Source organism: Dermochelys coriacea, chromosome 3, assembly GCF_009764565.3.
Source record: "Dermochelys coriacea isolate rDerCor1 chromosome 3, rDerCor1.pri.v4, whole genome shotgun sequence".
In the NCBI taxonomy this organism is placed as follows: domain Eukaryota; kingdom Metazoa; phylum Chordata; order Testudines; family Dermochelyidae; genus Dermochelys; species Dermochelys coriacea.
Genome location: NC_050070.1, coordinates 109,590,963 through 109,618,737, shown reverse-complemented (window position 1 = coordinate 109,618,737; position 27,775 = coordinate 109,590,963). Strand labels below are relative to the sequence as shown.

At 43.2% G+C, this 27,775-nt stretch overlaps 2 long non-coding RNA genes across 2 annotated transcripts in view; both read left to right on the top strand.

Moving 5' to 3' along the window:
- The first annotated feature begins 13 nt into the window (after positions 1-13).
- LOC122459371 lies at positions 14-5,891 on the top strand. The gene is made up of 3 exons (XR_006280013.1): positions 14-365; positions 2,339-4,776; positions 5,004-5,891. It is a non-coding gene; the product is annotated as an uncharacterized LOC122459371 (long non-coding RNA).
- Positions 5,892-26,597: 20,706 nt separating this feature from the next.
- LOC122459370 overlaps positions 26,598-27,775 on the top strand; it is a 95,220-nt gene continuing 94,042 nt past the window's right edge. The window contains exon 1 of the long non-coding RNA XR_006280011.1: positions 26,598-26,648. This is a non-coding gene — a long non-coding RNA (uncharacterized LOC122459370). The remainder of the gene's footprint in view (positions 26,649-27,775) is intronic.

The following is a 27,775-nucleotide window of genomic DNA, read 5'->3' as shown; positions in this document are numbered from 1 at the left end:
TCCTGCTGCTTTCTGTTATTCCCTCTCACCTTTTCTCCTGGCTGCCCGTTATGTCTCTTGTGCCCTCCTTCCTCCAGCACAGCACTCCACCATCTCTGTGCATCTGGAGCAGAGAGAATACATATGCACCAGCAGTAGCCACATTTTTCTACACTCTGGATCCTAGTGCCCTCCTCCCCACAATCTGGCACCTGAGGCGGCTGCCTCAGTTTGCCTCATTGTAAGGCCAGCCCTGGTCAGATTCCATGAGGGCAAGCAGTCAGGGCAGCTGGCAGAAGGCCAGGTGCCTGGTGTGTGCTGGGAGAAGCTGAGCCCAGGAGCAGGAAGCAGGCTGTTATCCCTAACTCTGAAGCATTTTGCAGCGGGTTAGTGATGTTGTTAACCCTCTAACATGGAAGCCTGGGCAATGCTAATTATAGCAAGGGGAAACTGGGAAGGAAAAATAACTTCTATTTTAATTGTATGTTTTGAATGTTTTGATTTTAGCCAAACTGTTCTAGTTGGTCTGATTCACCAACTTTTCTTTAAATGTAGTAATGGGGAAAGAATCATTTATATTTTGCTATTCTCAGTTTTGTGTCTTCTTGTAATAGGGTTTTCTTTGAATCTATACACTTACCTGAGTGGTTGTTTAATCAGTAAGCTGACTGGCTAGTGTGATTTCAGCATATTCAAAAGAGGGAAAAAGAAACAAGACCTTTTAACCCCTCCCAGTAGTGCTTCATCAGCTAAGATGTCTTAAACTAGTAATTAAATGAACTATTTTAGTATCTGTTAGAAAGTTTTGTCTTCCAGGTTTTTTTTATGGTTTTGAAGGATGTTGATTCTGTTTCTCAAAGTTATTTGCTCTTGGCTTTTTGGCAGCATGCTAAAAATTACAAAATTTCTGATGTGGAGTCTGCAGAATAGCGGAATTTCATCCTTTTTGATCATTCTTGTGAAATGAAATGTCTTGACTGTTTTATAGAGCCTATGAAAGTAGAGACATCCAGTGGGACACCAGGGAAGTACCCCTTTCTGGGTGGTTTTGTGTTACTTGTTAGTTTTGTGTGTGTATATATATGCAGTAGCCTTTTGTGATCTGATATGTAAGTGGTCCCTAATGTTGACACATTACATTTATCTGTGTCTCTGGGGTAGATTAGAAAAAAACAGGCCTTCTTTCCATTCTGAATATGGCCATAAATATAATGCATAATGGAGATGGCATTCTGCATCTTGAGCATCCAGTTAATCATAGATGTAACTGGAGCTGGTCATATCTGGACAGCCAAATAAAAAGGAACTATACAGGGAGAATGTGTGGAAGTGTGGGGGCAGTACAATTTTTGTGGGCACAAGTATGGAATGACCACATTACTCAATGAGTGGCCATAGGTGCCAACTTTCCCTCTTTCCCCTGGGTGCTCAATCCCCAACCTCTGTCCCCAGTCCCACCCTGCCTCTTCCTACCCCTTTCCTGCTCCCATTCCAACCCCTTCCCTAAAGCCTCCACCCCCTCCCTGCCAATTTTAAAACTCCTTCCCCAAATCCCTGCCCCGGCCTGGCCTCTTCCCCACCTCCTCCCCTCAGTGCGCCATGTTCCCGCTCCTCCCCTCTCCCTCCTGGAGAGTGCTAATGCTGCCAATCAGCTGTTTGGTGCAGACGGTGGAGGGGGGAAGCACTGGGAGGTAGGTGGAGGAGTGGGGATGTGGCGTGCTCAGGGGAGGGGGAGGACGAGGTGGGGCAAGGGGTGAGTGGAGCTTGGCTGCTGGTGGGTGCAGAGCACCCACTAATTTTTCCCCGTGGGTGCTCCAGCCCAGGAACACCCACGGAGTCGGCGCCTATGTGAGTGGCTGAGTTCTGAATGAATTATGCAGGTCTAACGAAATAAGTGGCAATTAAAATGTGTAGTACCTCACACAGTCATATCTTTAGTTTATGCCAGATGGATCATATCCAGTCCTCAGTTACACCCACACTGGTGTAGCTGAGAGCAGAAGGTGTCCTATACATTCAGGCTCATGGCATGGTTGTCTCATTTTTTGTCTGGGTCCTTCCTTGTGGTCTTTCTGCTTCTTCCTCTTTGTACTACATTAGTGCCTATGGGAATAACAGTGGAGGAGTTTAGTGCAGTATTAAGGGTTTGAATTATTGATTGTAAAATATAGAAATTGTGTATTTGTTATGATGGCCACAGATTATTGCTAGACATGTTGTAGATGCAATCTACAAATATGAATGCTCCTGAACTTTGGGGATCTTTGGATCTGAATTCAGATCCAGATCCAGATGTCTGTGCTGAAAGTCTAGGAGTTACTGACATTCAGCCTTCTTTCTCTCCTCACTTCTATTGCAGCTGTTCGTCCTTCTGGCCTTCTCAAGTGCCAACCGTAACCAGGCTATGAGTCCGGGGGAGAGAAGGAACCAAATAAGCAGAAGGTGATGGAAAAGGGGAAAAAAGAAGACAACAGCACTGAAAATTCAGAAAGGGAGGAGGACAGAATATGGGGAGGCGGGAGAAAGAGTTAAAGAAAGGAGTTGCGTCTGGGGGATCAAGGCAGAAAATATAGTAAATGGTCTGAAGCTAAAAGGTTCTCCCCAACTTTCAACTGTCCAAAACCTCCCTGACTCAGCCCCATGCCCAGATGTGAAAACCTGTCTCAGTTTTTAACTTTGAAAATCCACTGTCATCTAATCCCTGTCTCTGGACTTTTAACACGCTCATCAACACAATATCTGAGTCCAACGGGCTCAGTTACCGGAGAGATAGCGCCTCTCTCATGCTGGGAGTAGACAGATTACATGTCTGGGGTGGGAGGATGTTTACAGGGGCAGAGCTTATCCTCTGCAAGGCTGCTGAAGCAGGAAGTTGGGAGGGCAGTGAAGTGATGGGAAGGGTTTAGAGAAACATGTTGAGGTGGAACTAGAAACGGCAAAACATAAAAATGAGGTAACTTTGAAGTTATATAGGAGAGAGAGAGATCACAAAACAAGGAGTGACTGGGGACCCATTGTGCTGAAAGCTTTTCCTGTTCAAATGTTCTAAATGATTTTGGGCCAGATGGGCCCTTTGTTCTTATTGTGTGATGAGCTCATGTCCTTCCATTATTATTATTTTACAGTGTAAATAATTAAAGCCAGCAACTTGGAAATGCAATAGTTGAGCAAGTTAAGAGACACATGAACACACAAAATGGGACAAGAAATCTGAGCCATTTAAGGAAGCTAAAATATCATACCTCCTAAAAAAGATTTTTTAAATGGAGAGTTCCTGCCCAATGAATTGCAAAGGTTCAAAGATGTCAGGGCTATCTATTCCTTGGCATATTTAAATGTGGACTAATAGGGATATAAGGAGTAGGAATGGGCAATCAGAGCCTGACTAGATGGGACACTTACTCAGAATATACCACACCTGGCTGGAAAGTTGGGTGATGAGAGAAAGGCATCAGGGCCATTCCAGAGCTCAGCAGTCAGATGGAATTCTAAAGTAGAAGGGGGCTTTCCCTAGGAAGCGCTTCAGTCTTTTGTCCTGATGAATATTCTGGAAAAGGATTTGACTTAAAATAAAAACCCTTCACAAGACAAGCAAGAGGGACAGTGAGGTGGCACAAGCAGCATCTCGCACACCACCAGGACACAGCCTGAAGGATGAAGAATCTTAGCCCTTCTATGCCACCTAGTGTAGGAAGCAAAGTAGTTCCCCTGTTTGTAATACTGAGAGTTAGACTTTGGCAGTCAATGGGAGTTAAGGGCACTCAGTGCCTCAGAACCAGGCTCTGTGTGCTGGGATGGATTGGGTAGGCAGTAAACTAGAAATCTGAATTGCACCCTTCCATGGACTAATTAATCTATTCACTTCAGTTACCTCAAGCATCTCAGCAATGGGTGCCATTTATTGCTGGTAATGTTGGGAATTGTAATCGGCTGAGGTTTTTAAAGGGGGCTGCTTTCTAGTTTCTTTTGCTGGAATCTGAATGCTGTGGTGCTCATTTTTCATTATTTTAGGTAAGGTCATTTTTTTTTAAAGAAAAGATCAAAGATGTAGTAGACAGCACTTCAGTCACAGATATGAATGTAGTGTCATGAGATGTCTGCATTGTGCTGCTTTGTATTAAGAGGTAGTTTGAAAGCTATCAGGTCAGGGATTAAAGCTGCTGTGTAGTTACAAAGACATAGCATGTATTTGTGACAGGAGGTGGAGAAAAATACTATTTCTTCAGCTAGTCTGAAGAAATCCCAGGGAAAAAAATAAGCTCTGACTCTGTCAGCATTATTTGGACAAAAGGCACTGCAGGAATAGTCCAGAAATGTGGTATTTAGTTTCTAACTGCCAAACATACATATGCTTCAGTTAAGTGGTTAGGAATAACTTTCCCTATGGGCAGGTTTATTCCTTTACTGCCTACTTCAGGGCTTCTTGCATTTGAAGAGTCTGCTGCTGGGTATTGTTGGAGTTAGGAGAATAAACTAGTGTGCATCACTGGCTTGGTTCAGTTTGGCAATTCTTGTGTTACTGCTTGAAGACACTATACCAGTGGAAGATGGTATGTTTTGAACTCATTCATTAACAACTGCTTCATATGATGCTATAGTATTCCAGATGTCACCAGTTTCAGCATAATTAGGTATATATGTGAGTACTTCCATAGTATCTGCAGGTGTTTAAGAACCCTTATGTTTGATGGTTCCTGCACTTTGTCAGACATTTTACACATAAAGTGTGAATTATGCTTAGGTGTACCCTTGCAGTGCAGAGTTCCAGGAATCCTCATAGTTGACATAGTATATTAGGTTTCAGAGTAGCAGCCATGTTAGTCTGTGTTTGCAAAGGGAAAAGAAGGACTTGTGGCACCTTAGAGACTAACAAATTTATTTGAGCATAAGCTTTCGTGAGTTACAGTTCACTTCATCATGTGCATCCAATGAAGTGAGCTGTAGCTCACGAAAGCTTATGCTCAAATAAATTTGTTAGTCTCTAAGGTGCCACAAGTCCTCCTTTTCCTTTTATAGTATATTAGCATATTTTCAGTACACTATTGCTATCCCAATAGTAAAACTCATGCACAGAACCCAAGTACTGTACTGGAAATCTATCTCAAGAGCAGAACTCATGTAGTAGGTTCTAATTCTTGTTGGCTAGGTCAAAAAGTCAATATCTCTGATTTTTCACCCCCCTCCCCGTTTTCTAACCTTGTTGCTACACCTTTTTCCCTCTAATAATCTTCTGTTTAAAATGCCCAACTGCTACCAATAAGTAGTGCTGCAAGCACATGCATCTGAACAGAAAATTCCACATTTTATGTAGTCATGTCTAATTTAAAACAGAAAAATTTGTTTCTCCTACACCCACTCCTACACCCCCTCATCAGACCCACACAGCCTTTTGTATGTGCTTCCGTGTTGCCACAAGTGTATCATGTAGCACATGTAGAATTTATATAGTGTACAGACAAGGATATTCCGAGGAGCTCAATTGCATGAAAAAGGTTGGCATGTGTGATGGCAAAACAATGAAACATAGACTGTAAAGTTAATAAGGACTATATGTCTTGGCAGTATAGCATAAAAGATACCATATCAGAGGAGGAGGCAGAATTACATCATATGCTTTCTGTTTATCCCATGTAAAAAAGATAATATTTCTACTCTTTCCAATGCAATATAATGTGTGTGTCTGGTTGTATTATTAAAATGATTAAAATATCTTTTCATAGGGGAAAAAACGGTGTAAGCTGGTCATTTTGAGCAAGTAGCCAAATATTTGGTTTCCTATTTTTTTGTTTGTTTTTTTTCTTTCCTAGAGCTTGGAAATCCCATATATCTATAGTTAATAGAGGCACTGAAGATGATTGATGGTTAACTATTTCAACTTTTTTCTAACCTAATTATTGATCCCACAATGTTTAGTATCCAGGAAGCAATCTCAAGTTCCTGAAACGAAAACCACATTCCAAAGGTGAGGCTTTTTATAAAGATGACTCACTGGCTGGCACTTGGGAAATTTTTTGGCACTCAATTTAAAAGTGAGAGGCTTTGAGAAGAATACTTGTGTGTGTGAAAGTCAGAACGAAATGCCTGTCAACTTTCAAAGAAGAGCATAATAAAATCACAAAATATCCTGGGTGAATCACGGGGCACCTATATTTGGTGCTTTGCAATGACTCACTTAAATCTCCTCTTAAAGGGTTTCACAGCATGTGAATTCTCTCCCAGATTTCTCAGACCAGCAGAGAGTCCATTTCTTCCTGAAGTGAATGGGGCATAATTTAAACAGAAGGCAGCTAAGAACACAAGAGGGTTCGCTATTTCCTCTGGTCACTTAGCAACTGGCTTTTTAAACCCCTGTTCTCCCTGAATTAGCACTGCCTCCTTGTCAAGGGATCAGGGACCAAAGGATAGCAAGCCAGAGCCCTGTTAGCATGCTCTCAGCCCAGTCAAGCAGCCTGATTGGCTCAGCACACAGCCCCCAAAACAGACCACACTATAAACTTCAAGCAAGCACACAACAGCTAAACAAACTAACAGACAACAAACACTCCCTAAGGCTCACCGAGCTGCTCCTCCTTCACCTGGAGAACTCCTTTGCAAAACTCCCCCATTTGCTGCTCCTGTTCACTAGGTGTATTGCCCCTACCTGGAACATGAGCTTTCACTGCTGGAATTTTACTGCCATTGGGGAATGGCCAAGGATTGAACTCCCCCTAAACAACAGTTCCCCTGAGATCTGTATGACTTGCAGGGGTCAGTGAAGGTCAAGGGTGTGCCTCCTCTCTAGTGTGTGGTGTCCTGTTCCCCGGGCCCTTTGTCAGAATGACTTTGGGATCATAAATTTACCTGCGAGAGCCATACTATCAGGGAATATTTGGTGGCTACTTCCCTGGGAACAGCCTCCCCTGACCCACTTCAGAGGTTATTCCAAAGCAAGGAGGGGGAAAGCAGTTGAGAGAATCATAGAACTGGAAGGGACCTTGAGAGGTCATCTAGTCCAGTCCCCTGCACTCGTGGCAGGACTAAGTATTATCTAGACCATCCCTGACAGGTGTTTGTTTAGCCTGCTCTTAAAAATCTCCAATGATGGAGATTTCACAACCTCCCTAGGCAATTTATTCCAATGTTTAACCATCCTTATAGTTAGGAAGTTTTTCCTAATGTCCAATTTAAACCTCCCTTGCTGGAATTTAAGCCCATTGCTTCTTGTCCTATCCTCAGAGGTTAAGAAAAATAGTTTTTCTTCCTCCTCCTTGTAACAACCTTTTACAAACTTGAAAACTGTTATGTTCCCTCTCAGTCTTCTCTTTTCCAGACTAAACAAACCCAATTTTTTCAATCTTTCCGCATAAGTCATGTTTTCTAGACCTTTAAAAATTTTTGTTGCTCTTCTCTGGACTTTCTCCAATTTGTCCACATCCTTCCTGAAATATGGTGCCCAGAACTGGACACAATACTCCAGTTGAGGCCTAATCAGAGTGGAGTAGAATAGAAGAATTACTTCTGATGTCTTGCTTACAACACTCCTCCTAATACATCCCAGAATGATAACTTTTTTTTTGCAACAGCGTTATACTGTTGATTCATATTTAGCTTGTAGTCCACTATGACCCCCAGATCCCTTTCTGCAGTACTCCTTCTTAGGCAGTCATTTCCCATTTTGTATGTGTGCAACTGATTGTTCCTTTCTAAATGGAGAACTTTGCATTTGTCCTTATTGAATTTCACCCTATTTACTTCAGACCATTTCTCCAGTTTTTCCAGATCATTTTGAATTTTAATCCTATCCTCCAAAGCACTTGCAACCCCTCCCAGTTTGGTATCATCCACAAACTTTATAAATGTATTCCATATGCCATTATCTAAATCATTGATGAAGATATTGAACATAACCAGCCCCAGAACTGATCCCTGTGGGATTCCACTTGTTATGTCCTTCCAGAATGACTGTGAGCCACTGATAACTACACTCTGGGAACAGTTTTCCAGCCAGTTTTGCACCCACCTGATAGTAGCTTCATCTAGGTTGCATTTCCCTAGTTTGTTTATGAGAAGGTCATGCGAGACAGTATCAAAAGCTTTACTATAGTCAAGATATACCACATATACCACTTTCCCCCATCTGCAAGGCTTGTTACCTTGTCAAAAAGAAAAGGAGTACTTGTGGCACCTTAGAGACTAACAAATTTATTAGAGCATAAGCTTTCGTGAGCTACAGCTCACTTCATCGGATGCATTTGGTGGAAAAAACAGAGGAGAGATTTATATACACACACACAGAGAACATGAAACAATGGGTTTATCATACACACTGTAAGGAGAGTGATCACTTAAGATAAGCCATCACCAACAGCAGGGGGGGGAAGGAGGAAAACCTTTCATGGTGACAAGCAGGTAGGCTAATTCCAGCAGTTAACAAGAATATCAGAGGAACAGTGGGGGGTGGGGTGGGAGGGAGAAATACCATGGGGAAATAGTTTTACTTTGTGTAATGATTCATCCATTCCCAGTCTCTATTCAAGCCTAAGTTAATTGTATCCAGTTTGCAAATTAATTCCAATTCAGCAGTCTCTCGTTGGAGTCTGTTTTGAAGCTTTTTTGTTGAAGTATAGCCACTCTTAGGTCTGTGATCGAGTGACCAGAGAGATTGAAGTGTTCTCCAACTGGTTTTTGAATGTTATAATTCTTGACGTCTGATTTGTGTCCATTCATTCTTTTACGTAGAGACTGTCCAGTTTAGCCAATGTACATGGCAGAGGGGCATTGCTGGCACATGATGGCATATATCACATTGGTAGATGCGCAGGTGAACGAGCCTCTGATAGTGTGGCTGATGTGATTAGGCCCTATGATGGTATCCCCTGAATAGATATGTGGACAGAGTTGGCAACGGGCTTTGTTGCAAGGATAGGTTCCTGGGTTAGTGGTTCTGTTGTGTGGTGTGTGGTTGCTGGTGAGTATTTGCTTCAGATTGGGGGGCTGTCTGTAAGCAAGGACTGGTCTGTCTCCCAAGATCTGAGAGAGCGATGGCTCGTCCTTCAGGATAGGTTGTAGATCCTTGATGATGCGTTGGAGGGGTTTTAGTTGGGGGCTGAAGGTGATGGTTAGTGGCGTTCTGTTGTTTTCTTTGTTGGGCCTGTCCTGTAGTAGGTGACTTCTGGGTACTCTTCTGGCTCTGTCAATCTGTTTCTTCACTTCAGCAGGTGGGTACTGTAGTTGTAGGAATGCATGATAGAGATCTTGTAGGTGTTTGTCTCTGTCTGAGGGGTTGGAGCAAATGCGGTTATATCGTAGCGCTTGGCTGTAGACAATGGATCGAGTGGTATGATCTGGATGAAAGCTAGAGGCATGTAGGTAGGAATAGCGGTCAGTAGGTTTCCGATATAGGGTGGTGTTTATGTGACCATCGCTTATTAGCACCGTAGTGTCCAGGAAGTGGATCTCTTGTGTGGACTGGTCCAGGCTGAGGTTGATGGTGGGATGGAAATTGTTGAAATCATGGTGGAATTCCTCAAGAGCTTCTTTTCCATGGGTCCAGATGATGAAGATGTCATCAATGTAGCGCAAGTAGAGTAGGGGCATTAGGGAACGAGAGCTGAGGAAGCGTTGTTCTAAGTCAGCCATAAAAATGTTGGCATACTGTGAGGCCATGCGGGTACCCATCGCAGTGCCGCTGATTTGAAGGTATACATTGTCACCAAATGTGAAATAGTTATGGGTCAGGACAAAGTCACAAAGTTCTGCCACCAGGTTAGCCGTGACAGTATCGGGGATACTGTTCCTGACGGCTTGTAGTCCATCTTTGTGTGGAATGTTGGTGTAGAGGGCTTCTACATCCATAGTGGCTAGGATGGTGTTTTTAGGAAGATCACCAATGGACTGTAGTTTCCTCAGGAAATCGGTGGTGTCTCGAAGATAGCTGGGAGTGCTGGTAACGAAGGGCCTGAGGAGGGAGTCTACATAGCCAGACAATCCTGCTGTCAGGGTGCCAATGCCTGAGATGATGGGGCGTCCAGGATTTCCAGGTTTATGGATCTTGGGTAGCAGATAGAATACCCCAGGTCCTGGCTCCAGGGGTGTGTCTGTGCGGATTTGTTCTTGTGCTTTTTCAGGGAGTTTCTTGAGCAAATGCTGTAGTTTCTTTTGGTAACTCTCAGTGGGATCAGAGGGTAATGGCTTGTAGAAAGTGGTGTTGGAGAGCTGCCTAGTAGCCTCTTGTTCATACTCTGACCTATTCATGATGATGACAGCACCTCCTTTGTCAGCCTTTTTGATTATGATGTCAGAGTTGTTTCTGAGGCTGTGGATGGCACTGTGTTCTGCATGGCTGAGGTTATGGGGTAAGCGATGCTGCTTTTCCACAATTTCAGCTCGTGCACGTCGGCGGAAGCAGTCTATGTAGAAATCCAGGCTGCTGTTTCGACCTTCAGGAGGAGTCCACCTAGAATCCTTCTTTTTGTAGTGTTGGCAGGAAGGTCTCTGTGGGTTAATATGTTGGTCAGAGGTGTGTTGGAAATATTCCTTGAGTCTGAGACGTCGAAAATAGGATTCTAGGTCACCACAGAACTGTATCATGTTCGTGGGGGTGGAGGGGCAAAAGGAGAGGCCCCGAGATAGGACAGATTCTTCCGCTGGGCTAAGAGTATAGTTGGATAGATTAACAATATTGCTGGGTGGGTTACGGGAACCATTGTTGTGGCCCCTTGTGGCATATAGTAGTTTAGATAGCTTAGTGTCCTTTTTCTTTTGTAGAGAATCAAAGTGTGTTTTGTAAATGGCTTGTCTAGTTTTTGTAAAGTCCAGCCACGAGGAAGTTTGTGTGGAAGGTTGGTTCTTTATGAGAGTATCCAGTTTTGAGAGCTCATTCTTAATCTTTCCCTGTTTGCTGTAGAGGATGTTGATCAGGTGGTTCCGCAGTTTCCTTGAGAGTGTGTGTCACAAGCTGTCAGCATAGTCTGTGTGGTATGTAGATTGTAATGGATTTTTTACCTTCAGTCCTTTCGGTATGATGTCCATCTGTTTGCATTTGGAGAGGAAGATGATGTCTGTCTGTATCTGTGCGAGTTTTTTCATGAAGTTGAACGCCACTAGCCATCACCTTCAGCCCCCAACTAAAACCCCTCCAATGCATCATCAAGGATCTACAACCTATCCTGAAGGACGAGCCATCGCTCTCTCAGATCTTGGGAGACAGACCAGTCCTTGCTTACAGACAGCCCCCCAATCTGAAGCAAATACTCACCAGCAACCACACACCACACAACAGAACCACTAACCCAGGAACCTATCCTTGCAACAAAGCCCGTTGCCAACTCTGTCCACATATCTATTCAGGGGATACCATCATAGGGCCTAATCACATCAGCCACACTATCAGAGGCTCGTTCACCTGCGCATCTACCAATGTGATATATGCCATCATGTGCCAGCAATGCCCCTCTGCCATGTACATTGGCTAAACTGGACAGTCTCTACGTAAAAGAATGAATGGACACAAATCAGACGTCAAGAATTATAACATTCAAAAACCAGTTGGAGAACACTTCAATCTCTCTGGTCACTCGATCACAGACCTAAGAGTGGCTATACTTCAACAAAAAAGCTTCAAAAACAGACTCCAACGAGAGACTGCTGAATTGGAATTAATTTGCAAACTGGATACAATTAACTTAGGCTTGAATAGAGACTGGGAATGGATGAGTCATTACACAAAGTAAAACTATTTCCCCATGGTATTTCTCCCTCCCACCCCACCCCCCACTGTTCCTCTGATATTCTTGTTAACTGCTGGAATTAGCCTACCTGCTTGTCACCATGAAAGGTTTTCCTCCTTCCCCCCCCTGCTGCTGGTGATGGCTTATCTTAAGTGATCACTCTCCTTACAGTGTGTATGATAAACCCATTGTTTCATGTTCTCTGTGTGTGTGTATATAAATCTCTCCTCTGTTTTTTCCACCAAATGCATCCGATGAAGTGAGCTGTAGCTCACGAAAGCTTATGCTCTAATAAATTTGTTAGTCTCTAAGGTGCCACAAGTACTCCTTTTCTTTTTGCGAATACAGACTAACACGGCTGCTACTCTGATACCTTGTCAAAGAAAGCTATCAGGTTGGTTTGACACTATTTATTTTTGAGAAATCTATGCTGACTGTTACTTATCACCTTATTGTCTTCTAGTTGTTTTCAAACTGATCGCTTAATTAATTCCTCCATTATCTTTCCGGGTACAGAAGTTAAGCTGACTGGTCTGTTTAACATAAACCCTTCCACCCTTTTCTGTTCTGGAAGGAAGTCCAGGTGTAAACCACAGAGCCATTCCACTGGAAACAATGGTAATCACACAGCAACTTGTGGATTTTGTGTCATTAATGTCATGCTCATGTCACTAATGCAAACCTGTAAATTAAAATATTTCCCTCCTTTGTCCTTCCACTGAATGCTGCAGATCCACTTGTGGAAAACTCTCTCACTGGAGATAATCAAAGATTAATATAAAGAGGATGGCGGGAGCAAAAGATATCCTGTAAAGCCTATTTTCTTTCTAATCTGATCATCTGTGATCACGTTTGCATTCCATATACATCTAGGCTTTGTCACAATTCACAGCAATACTTAACAGAAAAAAATTCAGGTCTTTCCAGATGCTTTTATCAACTGCCTGCATTCTGATTTCAACTGCCTATTCCAGCTTCAGGGCTTAATCAGAGTAGTCGTTGTTGAAGGTCTAGAAGTTAGCCTAAGAAGGCGGGAGTGGAATGGCACTGAGCTGCAAACTCAAGCTCAGATATGTGGTATTGCTTGCCTGCCAGAATTTGAAACCTTGGAGGATAGTTTGCTCCTGTTTCAATGGTAATAAGACCTGTGCTATGAACTCCCCACTGAAGACTTTATACGACTAGTTCACCAACATGAAATACCTGATAGTTTATATATGAAAGTAACATTGTTGCTATCTTAAAACATATGCAATTCCATTCAAACAGACCTGTAGAAGTGCATCTTAGCTCACATTCATTCCTGGTTTAGGTCAGTGGGATTATACAAGGAATAAATTTGGCCTTGTGTATTTTGCTGTTGGAAAAAACATGAATACTGAGCGTGCTCCAGAAAGTGGTAGGGGATAGATTAATTTTGGTCATACATTAAAGTAATCTGTAGCAGAGACTTCCCCACTTATCTACCCCAGAGAACACTTAGATATTCTGTACTGCCAGCCAATGAAGATTTACTCTGCATGAGCCTGATTCTCCTCTCATTTACACTGGTCTAAATCAGGAATCACTCCAGTGAAAACAAACATAAAACCAACAGAAGTGAGAGGAGAATCAGGCAGGATGTCCTCGCTCTCAGAGAGACCACATTCTGCAATAGAGAATAGTTCTATATTCTTGTAACCCCTGTGGACAGAGGCCACAAAGCTCCATTACATGGTTATATCATACAGAGACCAGAAAGGCCAGATAATTTGTTCTGAATGAAGAATACCAGATCTGTTATCACCCTTATGTGTTGAGTACTGAAATGCACTCAGTTATGTATGGTAGGGGGGTCACAGACTTCATAGCTTGTGTAGACCCAGCTCACTGTACACAGCAGGGGCTTTTGCATCCCTCCATCCCAGTCCACAAGCTCCTTCTGTGCTACCCTCCCATCTCCCTCTAGTTCAGGGACTCTCTAAAATTCCTCTGACAGGGGTTCTGTGTGCACCCCTTTCCCCACCCTATCACCCAATCAGCCCCCATTAGAGGTTCTGTATGCCCATCACTTCCTCCTCCCTCATTCTCCCCACCCTTGCCAGGGTCTCTGCCTGTCCCCCATTCCCACCTTCACTCCATGGTAGAGGCTCTGTGTGCCCCTCCCCTCATAGCAGGGTCCCTAATTCCCCTCTCCCAGGTTGGGGTTTGTGTGTGCCCCCTCCCACTGCCCTCCATATCAGAGTCCCCCATTCTCCCTCCAAAGCCAGGGAATGTGCACTCGCCCACTATCCACATTACCCCCAGCATGCTTCCCACCACTGCCATTATTATTTATCTTGGCAATAAATCATTCAGGGTGTAAGGATGCCAGCATATTAAACTCTATTAGGAGGATGCTCAGCTATGGGTGTCATTAGCCAGTTTGAGCTATACGCAGCTGCAGAGGAACCTGAAGCTATGGCAGGCTGTGCTAAACAGATGGAAGGAGCTCCAGGTGATTTCCCCCTTCCCTTCATTTCAGTTTTCTGATTTTTCCCAAATCCACAGGGCTCTGTCCATCGCTGCCTAGGATATTCCTTGACCTTTTGGAATTGATCAGATGTGGCGTTCAAAAGGTATCACATTACAGACAAAAAGAAAAGGAGTACTTGTGGCACCTTAGAAACTAACAAATTTATTAGAGCATAAGCTTTCGTGAGCTACAGCTCACTTCATCGGATGCATCCGATGAAGTGAGCTGTAGCTCACGAAAGCTTATGCTCTAATAAATTTGTTAGTCTCTAAGGTGCCACAAGTACTCCTTTTCTTTTTGCGAATACAGACTAACACGGCTGCTACTCTGAAGCCTGTGACATTACAGACAGACAGACAAACAGAGAAATGCCTTCAAGTTGAGTGGAGGTCCATGCAAGCTTGGCCGAAAACATAAAATTAAAATAAGTTCCTGTCCTAAAGCACTTACACTCTAAACATCCGATACAGAAGAAGACAGGATGGACTTGGCAGCCCAGTGGAGAGAGTCAGCTTAATATGGTTTTGTTAGATAATTCACTTCTGGTCAGATTCTATGGCTCATTGCTGTCCCTTTGAGCCAGCAACACAGGGCTGAGTCCCATGCCTCTTTGTAGTCTGACTAACTTTGGTGTAGGGGATGAGAAAGGGTCAGGGAAGGAATAAGGAAGGGTGTGGAGATCTCTGATATGCATACCCTCCTCTGGTGGAGGATCCAATAAACACTCGACATCAGTGGCTCAACTTAGAATAGACTACAGAAGCTTTAAGTGGCATGGAAAGTGCAGCTGGCACTGTCACCAGCTCCCAGATGCTCTCCATCCCTCGGAGTCTGGCACAGAGACAATTTGACCTTTCATCTCTATTGTAATTTGGGGACAGAGAGTGAGTTCAGTGAAGACTGTTTGGATGCAACACTTTTTGAGAAGGATAAGGGGAATCTGTCACATATATTTCCAAGTGTTGCACAAACACATACCTGTTTCTGAATCCCTCTAGAATTAGCTGCCTGTATTCTGTTCTATAAACCTCCATGTACTTTTTTCAAATCCTACCATCACTTTGCTCTTGAGTAACTCAGTTAGAGGCCTCCTCATTCTTCTAACCATATATAAATTACAAGTTAATGTCTCAGTGGGACTGTCATAGTCACTTCTAACATCAAAGAAATCCAATATTATTGCCTCTTTTCTCATGGAAACAAAACAACATGTAGACCTCAATTGCTTACAGTCATGCATGAAAGAAGCTTATTTGAGACTAAACCGCAAGATGAAGTTCTGTGGGATTTATTCAGCGAGGGAGTTTTATAACTTTCCTACAGCCTCTGTCTCCTTTGGACTGGTCAAACTGGAACTGCAGTAGGGAAAATCTTGAAAATTATTATAGGCAGGGCTGGTCATGCCACCTATTATTAAGGTTGCTTGACACTTCCCATTTGAAATCCTGTTTTCAATTTATTATAACGTTGCCAAACTTGAACAGTTTGGGATAACATTGTTGATTCTGGGTGTCTGTCTCAGGCTGAATTGTTCTGGAAATTTTCAGGCAAAATGGTTCAGCCATTTCCAAGAACAAGGATACAGAAAAATGTCATTTTGCCCATGGTAAAAGTTCCAGCTATCTTTTCTTTGAAGATCACTACCACCACCATACTTTGCAGCAGGGACTTGAAATTTGGCAGGAGAGGCATTCATGTCAGGGATGTGTCTTTTTCCATCCCTGTGAAAATCTACTCAAATTCAGCCATGTTATAAACCTTTGCTTGGTAGAGACTTTTCAATGTTAGCAGTTAAAATCTCTGTGGATTCCATCCTCACTGAGCATGCTTGACTCTCTCTCAGCTTGCAGTGCTGACCAGCCTACTTGTCCTGCTTTCTTCGTATGAGTCATCGCCATGTACCAACTGAACATGCACTGGGAAGAAGGATAAAGGAGTCTGAGGCGCAAGTGATGTTTTCGTCCATCCTCCCCATAGAAGGAAAAGGCCTGGGTAGAGACCATCAAATCGAGGAAGTCAACGAATGGCTACACAGGTGGTGTCAGAGAGAAGGCTTTGGATTCTTTGACCATGGGATGGTGTTCCAAGAAGGAGGAGTGCTAGGCAGAGACGGGCTCCACATAACGAAGAGAGGGAAGAGCATCTTTGGAAGCAGGCTGGCTAACCTAGTGAGGAGGGCTTTAAACTAGGTTCACCGGGGGAAGGAGACCAAAGCCCTGAGGTAAGTGGGGACGTGGGATACCGAGAGGAAGCATGAGCAGGAGAATGCGAAAGGGGAGGGCTCCTGCCTCATACTAAGAAAGTAGGACAAACAGCAAGTTATCTCAAGTGCCTATACACAAATGCAAGAAGCCTGGGAAACACGCAGGGAGAACTGGAAGTCCTGGCACAGTCAAGGAATTATGATGTGATTGGAATAACAGAGACTAACCTGACTAATCTAATTGCCTTCTATGATGAGATAACTGGCTCTATGGATGAGGGGAAAGCAGTGGACGTGTTGTTCCTTGACTTTAGCAAAGCTTTTGACACGGTCTCCCACAGTATTCTGGCTGGTAAGTTAAAGAAGTATAGGCTAGATGAATGGACAATAAGGTGAATAGAAAGCAGGCTAGATTGTCGGGCTCAACGGGTAGTGATCAATGGCTCCATGTCTAGTTGGCAGCCAGTATCAAGTGGAGTGCCCCAAGGGTTGGTCCTCAGGCCGGTTTTGTTCAATATCTTCATTACTGATCTGAAGGATGGTGTGGATTGCACCCTCAGCAAGTTTGCAGATGACACTAAACTGGGAGGAGAGCTAGATACGTTGGAGGGTAGGGTAGGATACAGAGTGACCTAGACAAATTAGAGGATTGGGCCAAAAGAAATCTGATAAAGTTCAACAAGGACAAGTGCAGAGTCCTGCACTTAGGACGGAAGAATCCCATGCACCGCTACAGACTAGGGACCGAATGGCTAGGCAGCAGTTCTGCAGAAAAGGACCTAGGGGTTACAGTGGACGAAAAGCTGGATATGAATCAACAGTGTGCCCTTGTTGCCAAGAAGGTCACTGACATTTTCGGCTGTATAAGTAGGGGCATTGCCAGCAGATCGAGGGACTTGATCATTCCCCTCTATTTGACATTGGTGAGGCCTCATCTGGAGTACTGTGTCCAATTTTGGGCCCCACACTACAAGAAGGATGTGGAAAAATTGGAAAACTTCCAGCAGAGGGCAACAAAAATGATTAGGGGACTGGAACACATGACTGATGAGGAGAAGCTGAGGGAACTGGGATTGTTTAGTCTGCGGAAGAGAAGAATGAGGGGGGGTTGATAGCTGCTTTCAACTACCTGAAAGGGGGTTCCAAAGAGGATGGATCTAGACTGTTCTCCGTGGTAGCAGATGACAGAACGAGGAGTAATGGTCTCATGTTGCAGTGGGGGAGGTTTAGGTTGTATATTAGGAAAAACTTTTTCACTAGGAGGGTGGTGAAGCACTGGAATGCGTTACCCAGGGAGTTGGTGGAATCTCCTTCCTTGGAAGTTTTTAAGGTCAGGCTTGACAAAGCCCTGGCTGGGATGATTTAGTTGGGGATTGGTCCTGCTTTGAAGTAGGGGGTTGTACTAGATGACTTCCTGAGGTCTCTTCCAACCCTGATATTCTATGCACCAGCCCAGGGCTGCAGGGTGAAGCCAGACTTTCCCTGTTATGACTGTTTCCAGCTGCTCTGGCCTGGGGAACTGGAAATGAGAGCACTGAGCCCATCTCTCCTGTTCTCTCAATGATCCCTCTGCACCTAGGCAGCACAGAGGAGAAGGAAGCCACTTGACTTGAATGCAGAGGGGAACAGAGCAAGGATTGCCACCTGTCCAGGTTTTCCCAGGATTGTTCTCCCGCCCTCTTTTTTTTGAAGTATCTGTCTCAAAAAATCTGTAAGGGTGCTTAGTATACACTGCCAGCTCTCCAGTTTTATGGGCTCAGGAACATCCTAGTTTTTTGTACTTCAGAGGTGACAATCCTACCCAGAGCTGGAACACGGAGGAAGGAAAGGAGTAGATTGGGTCAAGGAGTCTGGTAAGACTGGGACTGGAGCAGGGAAAGGGAAGAGAAAGAATGACAATGAGATTTGGACTGGGAGATGGGGGGGAAGGGGAATCTGGGACTGGGAGCCAGTGATGTGGAGCCTGGGACTAGTCAGCAAGGAGTCTGGGACTGGGAGCCAGTGGGGGAACTGGGAGCTAGTTGGCTGAGGGAGAAAAACCGAAATCAGTCAAGGAGCTGAAGGTAGGGAGGGACACTAGATTGGATGTGGAGCCCGAGGGAGTCTAGCACTTAGAACTGGGGTTGGGAGAGTGGAAAGACAGACTGGATAAAGGGGGTACTGGGAATGGCTGGCCAATGAGACTGGGAATGAGTATAAGGGTGTGGAGAGACTTGAAGTGGAAGATTCAGACTTCAAACGATGAGCCCAGAGAAACTGGACAGGATGAGAAGCCTGAGGAATGGAGACTAGGACTGGTAGGTGAAGAGAACTGGACAATAAACATGACTGGGACCGATTGGAGGAGATGGGGATGAAGGGGTTAAGCTTGAGGGAAACAGGTAGAAGAGTTTGTGTCCACTGTAGTACACTCCCCTCCCCAAGTCTGGAATGCAACCTAAGATTCCTGTGTCTAACCATTCCTCTGCTATCAGCAAATAGCTGTGAGACCCACTGGCAAAGTGTGTGTCTCATCCCCCTTTAGTGATGGTTCACACAGAGGATCACAACCTACTACTGCTGTCAATTATTCTATTAGCTCAAGTGACATTATGCCCCATATCCTTCATAGAAATATTGTTATAATATGAATATGGCATAGCTAAGATATGTTTTATGCAAGATGGGTTGTGTGAGATATCATTTGTATACATATATCATTTCTGTATCTGAAATTAGAAATATTGACTATGTGATCACAACTGTGTTTTCACCTGGGGAACGCCCACCAGACAGTATGCAAACAACCTGGATGGGCCATTAGGAAGGACAATAGGACTCTGAAGATACTAATCTCCCTCCTTCCTGAGAGGTTTCCTGGGAGGCTGCTTTGACACTGCAGGGCCATGTGATCATGTCACCTGGTACAGGATACCATCTTGAAATGCTTGTACTTTTCCTCTGGAAGGGGGATCAAACTGAGAAAGAAAGGATTCCTGCCATATGCAAATCCCATTTAAGCCTGGGGAGTGAGTTAATTTTGGCTCCTCTCCACGGCCTCCTCACCCAAGGAGGAAGATTGCTGAAAACACCTGAAGAAACAAAGGAACTAAGCTGGGGGGTTGGGGGGGGGCAGGGGCTGAGCCCAGGAGAGAAAGGTCAGCCTGTGAAGGGAATCCCTGGAGATTAAGCTGCAAGCAGTGCAGTTTACCTTCAAGAAATTCTGCAACCTGCATAAAAGAACATTTAGGGTGAGAAATTACTATTTGTAGCCAATTTCTTAAATGTATTAAGCCTAGTTTGCATGTTTGTTTTATTTGCTCAGTAATCTGCTTTGTTCTGTTTGCTATCCCTTATAATCACTGAATTTACCTTTTGCAGCTAATAAACTTGTTTTCTGTTTATTCTGAAACCCAGTTTGTGCAATTCATAACTGTGGGGGGGAGGGGAAGATCAAAAAGTTTTGCATATCTTCCTCCACGTTGAGGGAGGGAACGAATTTCATGAGCTTACACTTGGAGATCTCTATAAAGTGCAAGACAACATAATTTTGGGTTTACCCTCCAGGAGGTATGTGCACCAGAGTGCTGGGTAATTCTCTGAGCTGAGTCTTCCCACACAGAGCTCTTTGCAGACTCTTTGTGTTCCTACCTGTGTGTATGTTCCTACCTGTGTGTGTGTGTGTGTGTGTGTGTGCAGCAGGACAGGATGAGGGAACCCAGGCTGGTGGAACGGGCAGACTCAGTGGGACCCCAATACATCAAGTGGCACCCCGGAAGGGGTGGGGGTCCAACCTGTCACAACAGAGATCTGTGCAGTGGATCTAATGGTTCCAACCTTGAGGATGCACTAGGTGGGGTCAATATGATTCCACATGATGGAATTTCTAATTTTTCCGGGTTTTTTTCAAACCTATGAAATTACAAATACACACAAACGACATGAAAAGAGCATTTTTAAGGTTCAAAAGTCAAGCACTACAAATGTGGGAGAATAAAGGTTGCTTGCGCAATCTTAATTTGGCCCCTTGGCATGTATACATTATGATAATCTTTAATGACATGATCAAATTCTAGTTTTCTCATAGTACCCCTGCCTCATTCAGTGCACAGGATCTATGGTGCTCACTTAATGAGCAGCTATTTAATATTTTATCTTTTCCTCATTGGCCCCCGGCCTTATTTTCAGCACACTATTCAAAGGCTGCTCTTAAGACAGAATTATTAACTTTCTCATGGTCTTTTTTATGATAATCGTCACTATAGGATCAGAATGCTTCACAAATATTAATTAATCTTCACAACAACCTGTGACAAGTGGGGGTGGTATTATCACCATTTTATAGATGGGGAACTAAAGCACACAGATCAAGGTTAAAAAAATCCACTAATTTTGGGTGCCCAATTTGAGATGACAAAATCCTGATTTTTCAGAATATATAGCATTATATAACACTTTATATATGAAAATCACAGTTCCCATTCAGAAGTTCCCAGTGATTTCTGTTGCAGCTGTATGTACTCAGCACTTCTGCAGATCAGACCACAGGTATCAAGTTGAGCACCCAGAAAATACAGCCCTGAGTCAGATTCATTGTTTTTCTACAAATTAAATAGAATTTCATGGTGGTAAAAGCTGTCAGATGGAAATGTAATCCTTTCCAGAACAGTTACAGAATGAGTAACAGCAGTGCAGATTCCCTCATAATTACCCCTATTCTGGAGAGACCACATGTTTTAACAGTTCAGTCTCTATACCCATTTAGGCCCTAATCCAGGAAAGCATCTGCTTTTAAATGCTTTGTTGCATCATACCCTTATTCACTAGCCTCCACTGAAACTGCTGGAAAGGGTGTTAAATATGTGTAAGTACTGTAGTTTTTGTGATATAGGTGGATGTCTATTAGGCAGAGAAACTACCAATCCATATGGACCACCAAACCATTTTCAGATTATAACGATTTTCAATTGCATTCACAGCCTGGAGTAACCTATTTCCAACTCCCTGCACCATCCAATACTCCATTAATTTTTCTTTAATAAATTCCTCAATATGTTGTCCTGCTCTCCTGATATTCAGGTTTCTGATGCTGAGACCAGCCAAATTCCCATGTGGGGAAAATATATTTCTACATGTTTTTTTGGATCTTTCACAAGTGGTGTTTTATTGAGTAGTTTGAAATGTAAAAAGAAATCAAAAACCCAAACCCAACCTGGCACATTTTCAGTGCCTTTCTCATGGGAAAGTGTCCTATAGAAGTGTGAGATAACATACAAACACGATAGATGAAGTTCAAGTTACTATATATTAAAGAAATACGGCTGAGTAAATGTCTGCCTAATGTTCTGTACAAAACTGAATTTGGTCTCGCTACATTATTTAGGCCTCTTTCTTTATGTCTTATTTCAAAACTCCTTTTTACTCTGTCTTTATCTTAAGAACTAATAAAATATACAGCAATAATATTGCCTGTCAGTAAAATGAGCATAACAACATTTGGTAAGTTCACAGAGATGGAGGGATGCATAAATAATATTTGTAAAGAGGTCTGAAAGTTTGTCAAGGCTGAGGCCAAATTCTGGGTGCATCTGAGCTGCATTAGATATTACCAATGCAGGCAGATTAGAATTGGTGCTGTAGAGATGAAAAGCTCCATAATTGCTAATCCCCTGAGCTATCCATTCCTCTAACTTTTATTAATATAGATGTAACAATGTTCAGTTCCAGGGGCAAGTTGTAACAGCACCAAAGATGTTTTACTTTTCAAACTTTTCTCATAACATAAAAGCCTGCACCAAATACAAACCTACTGTCTGGCAAAATTATCTCATTGCCAAATCATGTACTTGTGGAGAAAAAGATATCATTCAATTTTGTGATAAACATACAGGGTTCACGCGTCCCCTTCAGCAGCTGTGAAGCTTGTCACTGTTGGAGGACAGAATTGCCCTTAAGGTTTACACTGAGATAGATCATATTTATGCATTGGCTTTTGTTTGGCTATTTGGGGCCAGATTGTGCATTCCTTACTGAGGCAGGACTCCTGCTGACTCTAATGGTGTCCTGCCTGAAATAGGAATGCAGGATCAGGGACCTTAACTTTAGAAATTACACTGGAAGGTCAAAAATGCCATAATTTTAAAAAGTCAGGAAGCATCCAGAATAAATTACCAGGAACAGCAATTAAACCAAATAATGCAAATGAGTTTTAGAGACACCTACCTTTATTTCTGGCAAAAGATGGGATTGGGAACATGGTAAAAAACACATAGGTGGGACTGAAATTAACCAAAATACAGGCAGGCATATCCAGCCAGATGGTCTTTTTCCTGTTCCTAAGATTTCTTGTGTTTTACCCATAATTTATAAAAGCACTCATAAGTGAGGGAAAAGTCATTTCCCACTGCAAAGCACTGCACTGCACTGCGTCATTAAATCTATGGGACCTACAGCATTTTGATTGTAAGCAGATACACAGGATCAATACCGGGTCAGCAAGACACCCCGCTCAGAGAAAAACCCATTCAGAAGTTAATTTAACATTCCAAACATCATGGTCCACATCCTTGGCTCAAATGGGAGAAGGCTAAGACCCTTAGTATTCTTTGCATGCTCCTAAAGCTTCTCAGATGAGGATTGCCCCAGCAGATGGTTGTAAAGCAAGCACAGGAGAGAGGAATACGATGTTCTTCCTGATCCCTGACACAGTGATCCATAAGGGACAGCTGTAGTTGGCACAGCTTAAAGCAGCTCTTGGGTTGCTCTAAGATCTCCCAGAAGCACCTTTGCATCTCCCTGGCATTCACTTCCAGCCCTCGAAGACACAAAGATATCAGGCCCCAATTTTGGGCTCCACCGTATTCCCTTTACACTGGCTCTGAGGATGTAAAGGGACGATAGCTGGTGGAACTGGGTCTCTGGGTGTGTGTATGGGTTCTTCAGGCAATGTAGGACCAAAGGAATAGTTTTGTCCCTCTCCCCTTGTACTTTCTCATAGGCATACTAGGGAGAGGGATACGCTGTCACTAGAGCATTGTACTTTGGCTGTTCTGGGCTACTGCAGTGGTGTATGGAGGGGTTTGCTGAAAAGCGTAAGTTAGAACAGGTCCTGGGGCAGGTATTTCTTACACCTAGTTCCTGGATGGCTTCAGAACGTGGGAGGTGCACAGATGGCATAAAGACACTTTCTCCTTCTTTCCCTCAGCTTCTGCACCAAGCTCAGCTTGTCTGGCACTGCGAATTGGGACCATCAGACTTTAAATTCATGGCATTTTTATGTCTAAAAAAAGCAATTTTAGATCATTTTAGAGGTTTCTACCATTTGTTAACTACACTTTTTTCATCTCAGAGCCTTAATGGCTCATAGTAACTAAGGCGCCTGGTTACACTGGTACAGGGTTACAAAACAATAATCCCAAGAAAAAGGTTAAAAATCTATCTAAAACATTCCCAACTAGTTGTCCTTTAATGTATGTGGCATAGAGAGAGTATGTGACAGTGCAGCAGTATGGTATAAAGGTTTATAGGCAGTCATTTGGGATACCCTGCTTGTGCTCTGCATCTTGTGAGGTATTTGACTTCCTAAATTCATGCTGATAAAAACAAATATATTACCACACTAATATCACTTTCTCTCTGATATGTCTGTGTTTTGCACACTAAATGCATAGCTTTATAGCTAACAGATTTTTTTCCGGATCGGAAGTACCCGGTGGAAAAAATAATATCTCTACTTAGAAATACTAGAAATACCTTAATTTGATCTCCTTTTTTTGCTTTGAATGTAGTTAATTTTGTTATGCACCTCAGAGAAAGCCAATAGGCAAGATATTTAACCATACTCCTTATCTGGAAAAGTACTGCACTTATGAGTTCCCCCAGGATAAGGAATGTGTTTACTTTTGCCATACTGCTATATTGTCTGTGTTTACGCTACAGGCTATGTTTTGTTTACTACTAAAAATATATTGAAGTTGGCTGTCAGTTCACATCATTTAACACTGTTGGTTAGCCATAATATATTTTAATGACTTCTTTTAACAATACAACCTTTTAACTAGACAAGCCAAGATAACCATCAAATAGAGTAATTCATTGGATTGGCCTAGCAGCTTAGCTGTAGTTGTCTGTATTACATACAAGCGAGGCCATTCAATTCCTAGTCAATCCACACACTGTTCTAAACTATGCTCCCAGTGGTCCCAAGAGACCATCCATCAGCCAGACTTTGCTGGAGCACAGCATCTGGAATAACCCCCGGCAGGCCTTCTAGATTAGAGGCTGCAGGAATCCTCCCTCCTGGCTCTGTGCCAGCTGGGAGATGTCCCTATACTGCAGGAAGCCCCAGGAGGAGAGAATGTGCTTTCTGTCTCTTTCTCATTGCCAGAGTGTGTGAAGGGACTTGAATGAGACACAGACTTATGCCCTCTTTATATAGGTGTAAATGACAACACCAGGTGCAAGGCAGAGGAGTGTGTTTAGAATTGTAAGGTTGGTTTCACATGATATTAATATACATCTGGTGCATTTACTTTAGACACAGTTTACCTTAAGACTACACATTTTGCTCATTCCAGTCTTTTCCTACTTGCGTAAATATGAAACAAAAATAAACAACATAAATCTAATGATGATAACCAGATTGTCCAGCCTGCAGCAACAATGTCGAATAGGTGTGGGAATCCCCTGACTGCAGCACAGAAGACCAGCTGACAGGTGCAAGACTGCTGACAGCAAACATGCTAAATGTCAGAGGTTTTGTTGGTGCCCAACTCTCAAAAAAGACGAAGCGTAGTAGCCTAGCCCAACAATTAAAGCTATACATTGGGGGTCCAATCCTGCAAACTTTGCACGTGGGGAACTCCCATTGGTGCAGTGGGGTGCAAAAACAAGTGAAATGTCAGCGGTTGGTAATTTTCAGGATTACACCCTAGATTCCCCATCAAAATTATTGTTATTTGATGACATCCTGTCCCCATTGAAATCTATAGGAGTTTTGCCCCAGTCTTCAGTGGAGCCAGAACTTCAGCCCTTCTCTTTGATTTGCCTGGAGTCATAGAATCATAGAATATCAGGGTTGGAAGGGACCTCAGGAGGTCATCTAGTCCAACCCCCTGCTTAAAGCTAGTGGCTGTCAATAGAAGTCGGTGTTCTGGATAGACGAGTAATATACTGGGTCATATACGGGAAAATCAGATGCTCTTCATGTAACCTAACAAGTGCACCATCTTTTTTTCTTCAAGAGTGGTTTTTGCCAGTTGCATGTTTTAACCAGTCACAGTAGAAATGTTCAAGTTCTGTATTAGGAGTGGATGCTGTTTGAATATAAGTAGGTATGCAAAGATTAGATAAAACCAGATTCAAAACTGGGTGTGCATGATGGTGAAGGGAAGGGCATGTAAGGCACAGATGAGATGCTATTACTAACAATTAATAGGGACATAAAAGCTCTTAGACTGGATAACACTTGGAGTCCAGTATTTTGCCTCTAACAGTGGTCGGGATCAGATGTTTTCAGTGCAAAACCCTGTCATGGACAACTATGGAACTTCCTAACTTCCTAACTCCAGCAATGGATGGCATATGCCCTGAAGCATGAGGATATATACATAATTTACAAAGTACATATCATGTTAGTATTCTTTATATACATAGCAATCGTTATTGCTTTAACTATCTGAATATGGAGGGGGACCCATGTCCCCTGGGCTCATTGATTTTCCTCTCCCATGTGGAAAGTGAGGTCAGGCCCCACCAAAGCACTGTCTCTCCTGTTTCAGACACTTATAGAAAACCCTCTGCTGACTTGGGGGTTTGTACACTCATTCCCTGTCAGCAGCTGTAAATGCATCCCAAAGAACACAGTTGAGTTTGACTTGTAACCCAATGAACCATCTCACTAGCCCTGAATTTCTAGCCAGCTTTGTGCAGAGTGTGTCATCAAAATGGAGAGGAACCGTTTACCTTGCGGGGGAGGGCCCAGGAGTGAAAATATAGGCCTGTCACAAAATGGAAAGGCACGGCTTGTGGTAGTTAGCTCTTTTAAGCTCATCTCTCTAAAATCTACCAAGTGGAGCTGATATCAGGATTTAATCCTAAATATTGCCAGTAACACTCAGTTAAGATGTTCATTCATTTTTTCGCTTTGACATAAATACCGTTTTTCTGATATAGAATTTAACTCCCTATGTCCAGCTGACCCTGACTTGGTGAAACAGTAATCACATAAGGACAGGAATTACTGAGCTGAACTTATCAAAGGAATGCAGGACTTTTCACATCTAAGGTAATTTATTTATTTCTCATTCAACATTTTATTCTAATAGAATCTTGTGACAGGGTGGCCCTTTAAGAGGCCGAGAGGCTGAGGACTGGCCCGCTCTGTATAATAAGCCCTAGTTTGCCATTTCTCTGCTGGGTGTAGGACTTAAAAATGGAGGAAGCCAATTAGAGAGGGCCTGGATGTGGAGGAGAGCTGCTAAGCTGGGTTGTAGCTGGAAATTAAGACGAGCCACAGGAGTGTGTGACGGGCCCACGCTCCAGAGATGCAGTCCTGGAGCTGGTGTGCTGGAAGGTGAACAGGGAGCTGAAGAGGCACCCAAGAGGCTCAAGCCTGGAGGGGAGAGAAAGGTACTTTGGCTGGGTTTAATTTTGTTTGTAGTTTTGAGCTCTAGCGAGGGGCCCAGGGAGAAACCCTGAGAAAGAAGAGTGTGAGTCTGTTCAGTTCAGGCCTGGGGGTCAGCTGGGAGAAGCCAGCTTGGGGCCTTGCCTGCACTTGGATACTATGTTAAAAGAACAGCATTAAAGTTGTAAAGTCAAACACTCAAAAGTTATGAAATGCCAAAATTAAGGTTCAGATCCCTTGTGCCTATGCATTACAGTGAAGTTTTAATTACATGATCCCCTACCATTTTTTCCACTCTGCTCTGGGGATGAATCAAGGCTGCGTAGTGGAAGAGTCCATTGTCTGTAAGACCCCACCTCATTTGTTGCAGAAGTTGGAAGTTGTGTAGTGAACGAGGCCAGGGATTACAGGAAGAAAAAGGATATTTTCATGGTTAAAGCTATTGAATGCCAACCTGGAGAACTGGATTCTATCCTGGTTTCTGTCTCAGTGTTCCTATGTGATTCTGGGCAAGTCACTTTAACCAGATCTTTCTGGGTGCCCAATTTGAGATCCTAGGATCTGATTTGCAGAAATGCTGAGCTCTCACAGCTGTAATTGAAATCAATGAGAGCTGTACTTCGAATGTATAAAGTGCTATATAATGCTAACTACTCTGAAAAATCAGATCTTAAATATCTCAAATTAGGCACCTAAAATAACTGGATACTTTTGACCTTAATCTTTCTGTGCCTCAGTTCCAAATCAGTAAAATGAGGCTAATACCCACTCAGCAAAAAGTAATGTTG